Here is a 10318-nt window from a genome sequence, read left to right as displayed (position 1 = left end):
TGCACTCGAGATTTCATACCTCTACTATGATATAAAGATTCTTAATTTAAATGTGATGTTTTTATTCATTTGCCGGCTCTCAACACTCTTTTTGGCGACAAGCAACAGAGTTTTGCCTATAATAAAACTCACCCCAGAGGACGCCATACAGCCACAATGAAGTAAAACAACCAAACCACAGTGCACTCTCTGAATCCACACCAAATGTACCCCGTCTTGCTTCTATATCATAAAGCTCCTCTGAGGACCTCTTTGTTTGTGTCATTTTTGGCACCCCCTGTGGTCAAAGCAGGATGTCCATCTATGCCATTTTTTCTTGTATGTTTACTAGACATGATTTTCGAATAGTCAAATATTCATGCACTTATTAAAGATCGAAGACATAATGCGAATATTATCTAATTTGTTGTAATCATAGACTGTATAAATAATGGACGTAGTATCCGTGACGTCACCCATCTGTTTTAGAAGCGCTGTTTTGAAGCCAATCGTCAGCGGCAGCCATATTAGAAATGCTGAACTCAACCTAACGTCTGTCGAGCTAGTGTGAGGTAAAGAGGTGGGCTTTGAGCCTCCTCGCCAACAGCTACAGTGTTCCCGCCTGTCAATCAAGTCAGTCGTCCTTAAATGGGCAAAACTCACAATCTTAATATCTTCTTGAACCGTCCCATTAGAAAAAAAAACTCACCACCAGTACAGAGTGTGCCAATAGAGAAATTCGCTCTTCAGACTGAAGCCGTTTTTTGAACCAGGCTGTAAACATGTTATTATTGCTGCAAAGATCGTCTTCGTATGTGGTTTCTGATGTTTCTGCAGCCAGCCTCAAGCGGATGCTCGATGAACTGTAGTTTATAACACTTCAGCATTGGCTTCATATTTTGAGACTGGAGGTTGCCGCTTGGTTGTAATACGGTATTACTGCCAGAAGGTGGCTAAAGAGCGTCTTGAGGCAGTTTGCTAACCGCAATAAGTAGCCAACAGGATAAGAAGAAGAATGCTAACTACATTAAATATCAAAAGAAAAAGAAAACATCAGTCGCTAGAAATGTGTGTGTAGTTGTGTGAGATTCAGAAACAGATAAAATTGCTGAGACTGAGCATTGCTGTGAAATGTAAACATACACGCCACGCTGCTGAGTCACAGAAACATCGGCATAAAGGTCGAGACAGACGCTGCCAGTGCCCCCATGGGACAAGTGTGTCATGGAGTGTTTTCTTGTACTGTCTATACCTGCTGCACAACAAATGATGCGTTAGTGAGGCTACTGTCTCAACTTGATATTTCAAACCTGCTGTCAGAAACGCTCGATTCCGAATAATCGCTGAATACATGCCAGTGATTATCGAATAGTATTTTGGCTTGACATGCCCATCCCTAATGTTTACGTAGTGTTTTCAGACAAACATCTCATCCCTCTTTATTTAAAACATGTAACGCACCAATCACATTGAATCTCTTGCATGGAAAATGAAAACTAACTTATTTGGCAGCTTCCTATTAATCACCTTGACTGATGCCTATACCCTGCAGCAGGGGTGACAGGCATATAAAATTACTGCATAGAAATAATCAGTCTTCTCCCAGATGGTCTCATTTGTGTTTTTAGGTTATACACAGGTATCAGTATTAATATCCGTCTACTTTATTACCATCTGAAAAGTCCTCACAGAAGCTGAAATACTTTCCTAGTACTTCAGATCCATTTCATATAAAACATACAGAAAAGTCTTAATTCAGTAAACGTTACACTCTGCCACAGGCTATGCAGAAAATTACAAACACGTGACATGAAGTTGTTGTTGCATGTCCATCAGAGCATTTATAGAAGACCAAAATTGGCATTTCAGTGGGGTACAATAGCCAAGCAATTAATTTTGGAGCAAGCTATGAAACAAATCAGTAGCTTTCGAGTTAAAGTTAAGTTTTTGTTGCTTTATCGGCTGAGTGGGGATATAATTTGATGGGCCTTTACTTTCTGTGCTATGAAACTATGATAAAGTAATGGTAATTGGCTGTGAGCAAAAACAGGACACTTCTGTTAACAAGCCTTGTGTACACAATAGTACCCTTTACTACATGCCCAATTATCTACACCAGAGGCAAATCGCAGTCAACAAGAGGTGGACACATGCAGCAAAACCAACTCAAATAGACTCTTCATGCTCAACAATAAACAAAAGCATGATTATCAAGAATAAGTCACCATGATTCAATATGAACAGATTTATTTCAGCATTATGGTAATCACTGACATTAAAAGTATCACACCAAAAATGCCTAGTAAACACCAAAAGACAAACAGCCACTAAAGAGCTCTGACTTTACATTAATTTAATGCAAAATACTTCAAACAGATGTTTGAACAGCAGCCAGACAGAAAATTACAGCCCAGCAGCAGACACCAAAACATAAACAACATAAACGATACAAATTTGCAACACAAGCACCAAACCAGCAAGAAAGTAAATAAACAGCAAGACTTCACTTCATTCAGTAGAGTTACAAAATTGCTTCACAGAAAAAGATATCCAAAAAGACTTGCAACTGTATTTTTAGTGACAACGTGACTCAACAGCTTAGCATCTCCAGTTTGGATGTCTTCATTGTACAATCAAAGAGCAACAGAGATGGAAAATATAAAAGACAGGAAGGAAATGTTATTTCCTATTAGAAATGCCATTCAAGCGTTTGATTAAAGGATTTTATATATTTATATATTTGTTCATGTTGTTTATGTTTCTATTGTTCCAAAGAAGTCGGCAGTCAGTTGGCCTTTCTGGACTAAACCATTTCTCATAGCTTCCAAAGTGGTAAAATTTATATTTAGTAATCATTAAAAAGTCATGGCCAGTGCATTAGAAATAGGAAGAGCAGAATATGGTATTTGTGATCATATTCAACTGCCTGAGCAAGGTCTACTACTGCCTTTTAATAATAGTACCCAGTTAATGCCAGAAATGTAACATGAGTAGAAATGCACAAGAAACATCAGGGCTATCTTTTATTACGACTGCAGAGGATCAACAGAGGTTTTCTCCTTAAAAAAAAACATTTGAAAGAGAAACATTGGAGGACACATCCTAAAGAGGCTGATGTTCACGGAAACGACCTTCCTCTGCAGCTGACACCTCTCCTCTCCCCGATCTCTGGCACACATCAGCCAGTTTGTCCCCAGCAAGCCTCCTGTCACACAAAATAAATTGCCTTCACTGTGAATGGGTCAAAACAACACAGAGATGTCATTATTTCGCTGCAATTGATCATACCTTGGGAAACACAAGTCAATAGTTTCTATAATTGCAATGTCTCCAGCCCCTTGGAGGTTCTTTCATGAGGGCTCCTTTGCTTCTTTTCATCTTCACTCTGATTACTATTTCCACGTCTCGGATTTTTCATCATCTTTGAGAAGTCTGCACATTACAAAAATATGTATTTTATTTCTTTTCAGAAAGCGCTTGGTTGTTGCATTTAAACTCCAAACTTCACTTTAATTCAACGTTTCCATTTAGTAAGTCAACTTTCGGAACAATGAACCTCTGACTTTTACAATTCTTTCACTAAAGACATGCAGGCTTTCACTCTGAAATATTTGAAGCACTGAAGCAAAGGTATTTAGCCTTGGGTATCAATTAACATGTTTTTAGAGGTAGGCTGTGACTTCCCTGCAGCAACGTTGGACGTAATGCCCTTTAAGTAAATGTATTTATCTTAAAATAAACTTAGGTTTCTTTAAATTGGAAACCTTTGAGCTGATCTGCTGTCAATGTGACATTTTGTTTTTCCACGTATTATTACATCTTTCTCCACCCTTGTCTGAATGGTTTAAAGGCTTTTCCACACTGCCAAGGTTAAACTCTAAATAATCAATAATGAGTCAGTTATTCAATCTGTCTTTTATCAATTGATCTGTCCAGCTAAGTACTCATTCACTGCTAATAAATTCTTGTTTAAAGACGTCAATAAATATGCTGTGCAACTATTTTTAGTCATTGGAAGGTTCATTCGAATATATTGACATATCGGCCCTTATAGCCACATGTCAATCAAATTTGAGTCCTCCACTGGATTCAAATCCTTCATCAACCTCTAGAAATCCAATTCAAAATGAAACCTTTACCCTATCAAAGTCTAAAATCAACAATGTTCATGAACAGGAAGTTCAAGAAAAACCACAAAGCCCAGCTAAGAAAAGAAACACAAGAGTCACAAGGAAAATCCACAGGGAAGATGGTAGAGACACAAAGAACCAAAAAATAGAGAAACTATAGACACACAGGGTAATCAAATACAGGTGTGACACAAGACACAGGTGAAACTAATGAGCGTAAGGGAGGGCATGGGCAGGAATTTGAAGTAAACCAGACACACAGGAAGCAAAAAATTACAAAATAAAAGACAGGAAACAAGAGAGACTTAACTAGGAAACATGAGCGAAAATACACACACAGGAAAGGGAATGAGGGAATGCATGAAATAGCTACTGAAATACAAACAAAACAAGAAACACACCGCTCAATTTACCAAAATTAAACAGGAAATGACTGCAAGAGACCTCGAACTAGGAAAATACAAAACTAAATTAAAGCTACTTATCACTGGGGTGGGAATCGAAAACCAGATCCGACTTAGAACCGGTTCCAACTGATCAATTCCATCGGAATTGTGCACCTCAAATGTTATCGATTCTTCTTAACGATTAATTTCCCAGCACCGGCACCGAGGCACCGAGAGCCGGTAAAGTACTTCCGCGATGACCCCTGGAGGAAAAGCATTTTTCCTCTCCAAATTCAAAGTCTTTTCATCCAGGCTTGAGAGGTCGTGTCTGGACTCATGCGGCCAAGAATGAGGTCTACCTATTGTTCAGTATGTTCAAGTTGAATATGTTCATGTTCAGTCTTGTATAGACATCATTTTGGAAAAAATTAAATGGTTCTTTTTGGTGTGGAAGACTGTGTAGAACAATTTTTTCCCCTCAAAAAAATACTCAGGAATCGTTTGGAGAATTGATAAGGATTTGGATTGATAAGCAGAATCGACCATGGCATTGACATTGATAAAATCTAATCAATTCCCACCCCTACTTATGACACATGAAAATAAAGCCTAACTTTGGACTTATTTCAGGTTTGCTAAAATATAGTGTGAAGAAGAATGGGAAGGACAGTTACAAGTTACACTGATCTTGACCTTTGACCCCAAAGTATACTCGGTTTGTCCTTGAGACAACGCGGAAATTTGACCCAATTTAAGAGATTATTCCTCCATGAGTTTCTGAACTATTTCACAAACAAGAATAGAACAGCCCGGCAGATCGACAATCAGAAAACTGGCTTCACCAAAATAAAGGTGATAGTACAGGCTGAAATCATGCAAAAGCAGGACTGTATGAACATGTATAGAGAAATCAGAGTGAGAGGGCTGCCATTGGAACATTGCCCCAAGCAGGCAGCGGTTAACAGGATTTGAACCAGCCAACCTTTGGTTCCAAAACCAAGTCCCTACAGATTTAGCTATCCTCACCTCAGCATGCCAACCTATTGATCAACCAATAACGTTATGGTTTTGTGTTGCAGCTCCAAATCACTGAGACCTGAAAGTTTCTGATTTATCACTGCTCACATGAGCTTAATTGATGAGGTTTGTTGCCCACCGCTGTGATACCACATAATTAAATCCACCAGAGAGCAAACTTACCTTTTTGTATGTTTATAAAAATGGAGTCATGGGGAGATACCGCACAGGGAGGAATGGTGATACAGGTACAGAGCACAGAACAGACCGCACACATGCACAGAGACTCACATGAAGTTAAATGAAAGAGAAGCCCTGCAGTGTGGAGCCAACCAGGCCTTCTGTTAGTCCTCACATTTCCTGACACTAAAGGCTAGAATGTGCTGTCAATGAGCAAGCATTCCCCTCAGTTATGGTCCAAACATAAATTGAAGCATTGCGATGCATCTCCCAGTATTTGATTTCTGCTTTCATTCTCCACAGGTGTGCAAATTCATTATTTACCAGTGTTCACAAGTGTCAAGCTAAATGTGCAGAAGTGTGCAGTACACACATGCAGGTACAGCAAAAGCATGAAATACGGGATCTACACACCCACTATCCTAACACAATACGCACACATGGAGTGTATGTAATTTATTCACACCCACACAAAAACACAGACACATTCACACGCTAGATTGTGTCAGTATCATCAGTCCCTAATGCAACCATCTGCTCCACTCTGTATTTCTTTTATGCATAAAAACGCTAACCAACTCTTGGCAAGAGGCCCTCACTCACCATCTCATATGCATCACAGCAAATTAATGAGTTACCTGAGAGGGAACATGAAGAATTTTTGTGGGTCTAATGGGAAATTAAAAATGGCTAACAACCCTGAATCAGCCAAACTAATGGAGAGAGCTGCTGAAGCCTTTCTGGACTGAGCCAGAACTGCACCTAAACTGCCAATGAGAACATAAACAGAAGAGCTGCATGACGGTTCCATAACAGGCAAGTCTAATGAGCGATTAGAGGGGGGAAAAAGCCCAGAAAGGATCGTAAAACATTACTCAATTAAAAAACATCCCTGTACGATTTCCTGAACCATTGTTTTTATTATTGTTGTGTCTTTAATGAATCTGGGTGTTTTAATCTTACACTTCTACTGGTGAAGATTTAAACTAAGCTACTGAAATCTGATATGATGATTCCCAAATAAATTAATTTGATACAGTGTAAACACAGATATTTAGGTCACTAAGTTCTCATTACAGCAATGTTTTGTTGTTGTTATTGGCTTACTATTTTTAACAAACATCTTCTTGTATGGCAATGCTTGTCACAAGAGAAATATGCACCATTATGAAATAATGAATTTATACAAATTACAAGATTCCCTGTGTAGCCGAAGTTTGAAATATTGTATTTTAATTCTTTGAATATTTATTTTTGTTTTCAACCATCAAAACACTTATGAGTTTATTGCTGAGCTGTGTAAAATGCTAGCTGGCTGGACCAGTGTGCAGGTCCCCAATATGCAACTACACATATTTATGTCTAACTGACAAAATAATGCAAAATAGTTATATAAATAAATAAATGTAGATGTTTCTCTCATCCATCTTTCATATGTATTGAAAGTTTGGTACCTTTGTGATGAAATAAACATAATTTAGCCTGAGTCGATGGCCACTATAACCAGTCAGAATAATTAACAGCAGATAAAATGCAGTTACACATTACATCATTACATTCAACCCAACGACTATGCGAATTATAAATATGCCAATAAAAACAGCGAACTTTACATTGATCACAATAGACTAGATGTTTAAAGTTTCACCTCAAAGCAAAGGTTTTTATGATTTGTGATTGCATTCTGTCTGCTATCGATTGCTTTGACTGGCTATGATGGCTAGGCTAACAGGTCAAGGCTGAAATACTTTTATGTCCTCACAGAAAAACCAAACAACCACACTTTCGATACACATGACAGACAGCTGAGAGAAACGTGTACATGAATTTACGTACATCACTTTGTTTAATTAATGGCGTCAATGAAGACAGAAATTATTATTATCCCAACTGATCGAATACCACTGAGAGGACTGCCACACTGGTCTGGTGATCAGTGATGCAGAACTACCGGCCATTGAACTACCAGCACCTGGCATGGCCACTTTTCAATCTAGGTGCTTTTCGTAGTTTTGTAAAATAACATGGTAATGTTAGTTTCATACATGCCGTTCACACTCTTATGTAACCCCAAACCATACTCTTTGACCGAAACCAAATAAAACCAAATAGTAGGGCCTCAAGATAACCAAATTGTTTAGGTGTCTCAGAATAATCAAGGATTGGAAATTATTCAATATTAATTTCATATGTATTATTGTTAGTCCAGAACTCATAAAATGTGAGTTTTATTTTGTTTTTTAATCAGATATTGCTCAGTTATTATTGCTACCTTTCTGTCTTACTCCTGTAGGTTCTACGGGGCACTGCATATTAATTTGAGCTTCATTGGTTGCAGAGCCTTGAAAATGCCAAACCAATGCTTGGGTGATGCCTAAATCATCATATTTTGATGCCCTGGGCGCCACTGCCAAGGGAGTTGTAATATCATGGCTGAAAGATTCCCAACAAAGCACTCTTTCTTTATTAAGTGGTGTCTGAAACTTTTGATCTAAAGGAAACAAACATTGCCTTTTTGAAACTTTGAAACTATGTTTGTAATATCTTGTGAAATATTCACATCTTCAGTTGGAGCAGATTCTTGTTGATGGATGTGTGGAAAAACTGACCTTAAAGCGTTGCATTTGTCCTTTTTATTGGATGTTCTAAAAGCTATTCAAATATAGAAAAACATCAGCTTTGTTTCGTCCCCAAAAGTCAGGATCAGGTGCAGGAAATATGTTATGTTACAGCTGATATACTGTATCAACCATGGGGCCTATTGTGTTAAGAAAATACAGAGCATGAATTAAATATACATGACACTGTGCAGTTTTGTTGATGAGATATTTTAACTTATTACTAAGTCATAAGTGGAAGAACATGTCCCCCTTCATTTAGCACCCAGAGGTGACACTCCAGTAAGATTGACAGGAAATTTAACAGTGTCTCATTATGCATCCTCTAAAACTCTTACATAAACTGATCTTGAGAATGACACTGCAATTTCCAAGGTGGCAGCATCAACACCTTTCAAGTCCCCCCTTTTTACACCTCCTTTGACTTCACCTCCTCTATCAGCCAAGTCGGTTTAATCTGCAACAAAAGCCTCGGGTTGCAAAAGTCACTCTACATCTTGTCAGGACAATATTTTCACTGCCTCCTTCTCCCAGCGGCGATGACCTTCCTGCGTCTCTCAGATCTGCACCGGCCCACAGCCACAGCCCACATTGACAGGACTGCGAAATGCAGCCAAGCATCTCTTAATCCATTCTCGCTCTGCTTTGCCCCGGCTTGGGTTGTCTAAGGTACTGCTGCTGGAATCCTCTCTGTGTGTACAATCAGGGTTTTCTCAACCAGCTAGACCATTAGTCTGCTAGTAAAGGCTGCAGTTTTAGCCAGCTGATTGTCTTATGCTATGTAACCAAACTTGCCATTTTTCTCTGACCTTACCTTACTGCAATATTCAGGCCATGTTTGTGAAAGACTGCACACTGTTTCAAAGCTCTGTTGTTGAATTATTCATGGGGAAGAAATGTGCCAACATGCTCATTGGAGAGAATGGTCTTAAGAGCAGAAAAGTCATTTTTTGTCTTGGATGCTAAACTCTGTTGAAAAGAGGAGTCACACAGCATTAACTCTGCAGCAGGAGTACCTTTGAATCGAGTCACATCTGCTAGCACGCCACACAAAAAGCAGAATTCTGTCTTTCATTTGTGTGCTTTTTCACCTTCATTGAACTCATTCCAATAATTGAAATGCATAAATTGAATCTGAATGAATTGCTTGTTTGAATTTGCTTTAAAATGCCCTCCTTGCAAAGATGTTTAAAGGTCTGTTCCATAAATAACCACATCTTCATCAGAGGCTCGGTACAGCACGCCACAGCTGCTTTTTTTGCAAAACAGGCTGAAACATACCAGCTGTGAACTGTTGCACTTTAAATAACTCTTCCCCAAGCTTACACGTCAGGATAAAGGGGTGTATGCACTTAAAAATGACAGCTAAAGCCAGTGTGTGTGTCTCTCTGGTTCCCTCCACAGATGGAGAGGAGTGCCCCAGGTAAGTGAAGACCAAGCCAAGGATATAAAATAAGGATGACCATGCTCCCACCGGAAGACAGCGGAGGAACTGAGGGATTGTGGGATCTGTGCTACAATAGATAATTAGTGAAGAACATCTGTTGGAGGAAGTTCCCCCGAACCTCAAGGGCCGAAGATCTTAAATCACTCTCAGACTTGGAATGAAGAGTGAGCAGCTCGAGCTATTTACTTTGATAAATCATTTGTATTAATCGCCACGGTCCACCTGCTCACCACCATATGGCTGTGTGGGGATGGTATATGAAGTTCAGTTGGTCCCAATGTGGTGAAAAACCAACCAAAATATCAAACAAGATAGAACTAAATTAAACATTTTAAATAAGTCTGAACTTTCTTGGATCTCATGGTTTTCATTTAAAAGTTTAATCACTCATCTCATACTTGTTAAAATAGCCTCAAGTATATTTAGGTAATGTACTATGGGCTATTTCCCAGGCATTTGATTTGATATGTAGACATCTGCAAACTGCTTTTAACACAAGAAATGTTAGATTCCCACTTTGCGTTTTTGTCACAAGATTATCCAACCACTTCTTATTACCAT

The 10318-nt window shown here is 38.8% G+C and overlaps 1 long non-coding RNA gene across 1 annotated transcript; it reads right to left on the bottom strand.

Moving 5' to 3' along the window:
- Nucleotides 1–2984: 2984 nt before the first annotated feature.
- On the bottom strand, nucleotides 2985–4232 carry LOC117819937. The gene is made up of 3 exons (XR_004632659.1): nucleotides 4119–4232; nucleotides 3268–3411; nucleotides 2985–3184 (listed from the first exon to the last, which is right to left on the bottom strand). It is a non-coding gene; the product is annotated as an uncharacterized LOC117819937 (long non-coding RNA).
- Nucleotides 4233–10318: the final 6086 nt, after the last annotated feature.

Source organism: Notolabrus celidotus, chromosome 1 (assembly GCF_009762535.1).
Source record: "Notolabrus celidotus isolate fNotCel1 chromosome 1, fNotCel1.pri, whole genome shotgun sequence".
In the NCBI taxonomy this organism is placed as follows: Eukaryota; Metazoa; Chordata; class Actinopteri; order Labriformes; family Labridae; genus Notolabrus; species Notolabrus celidotus.
The sequence above is the reverse complement of the archived record's forward strand: the minus strand, read 5'-3'. Positions and strand labels throughout refer to the sequence as shown.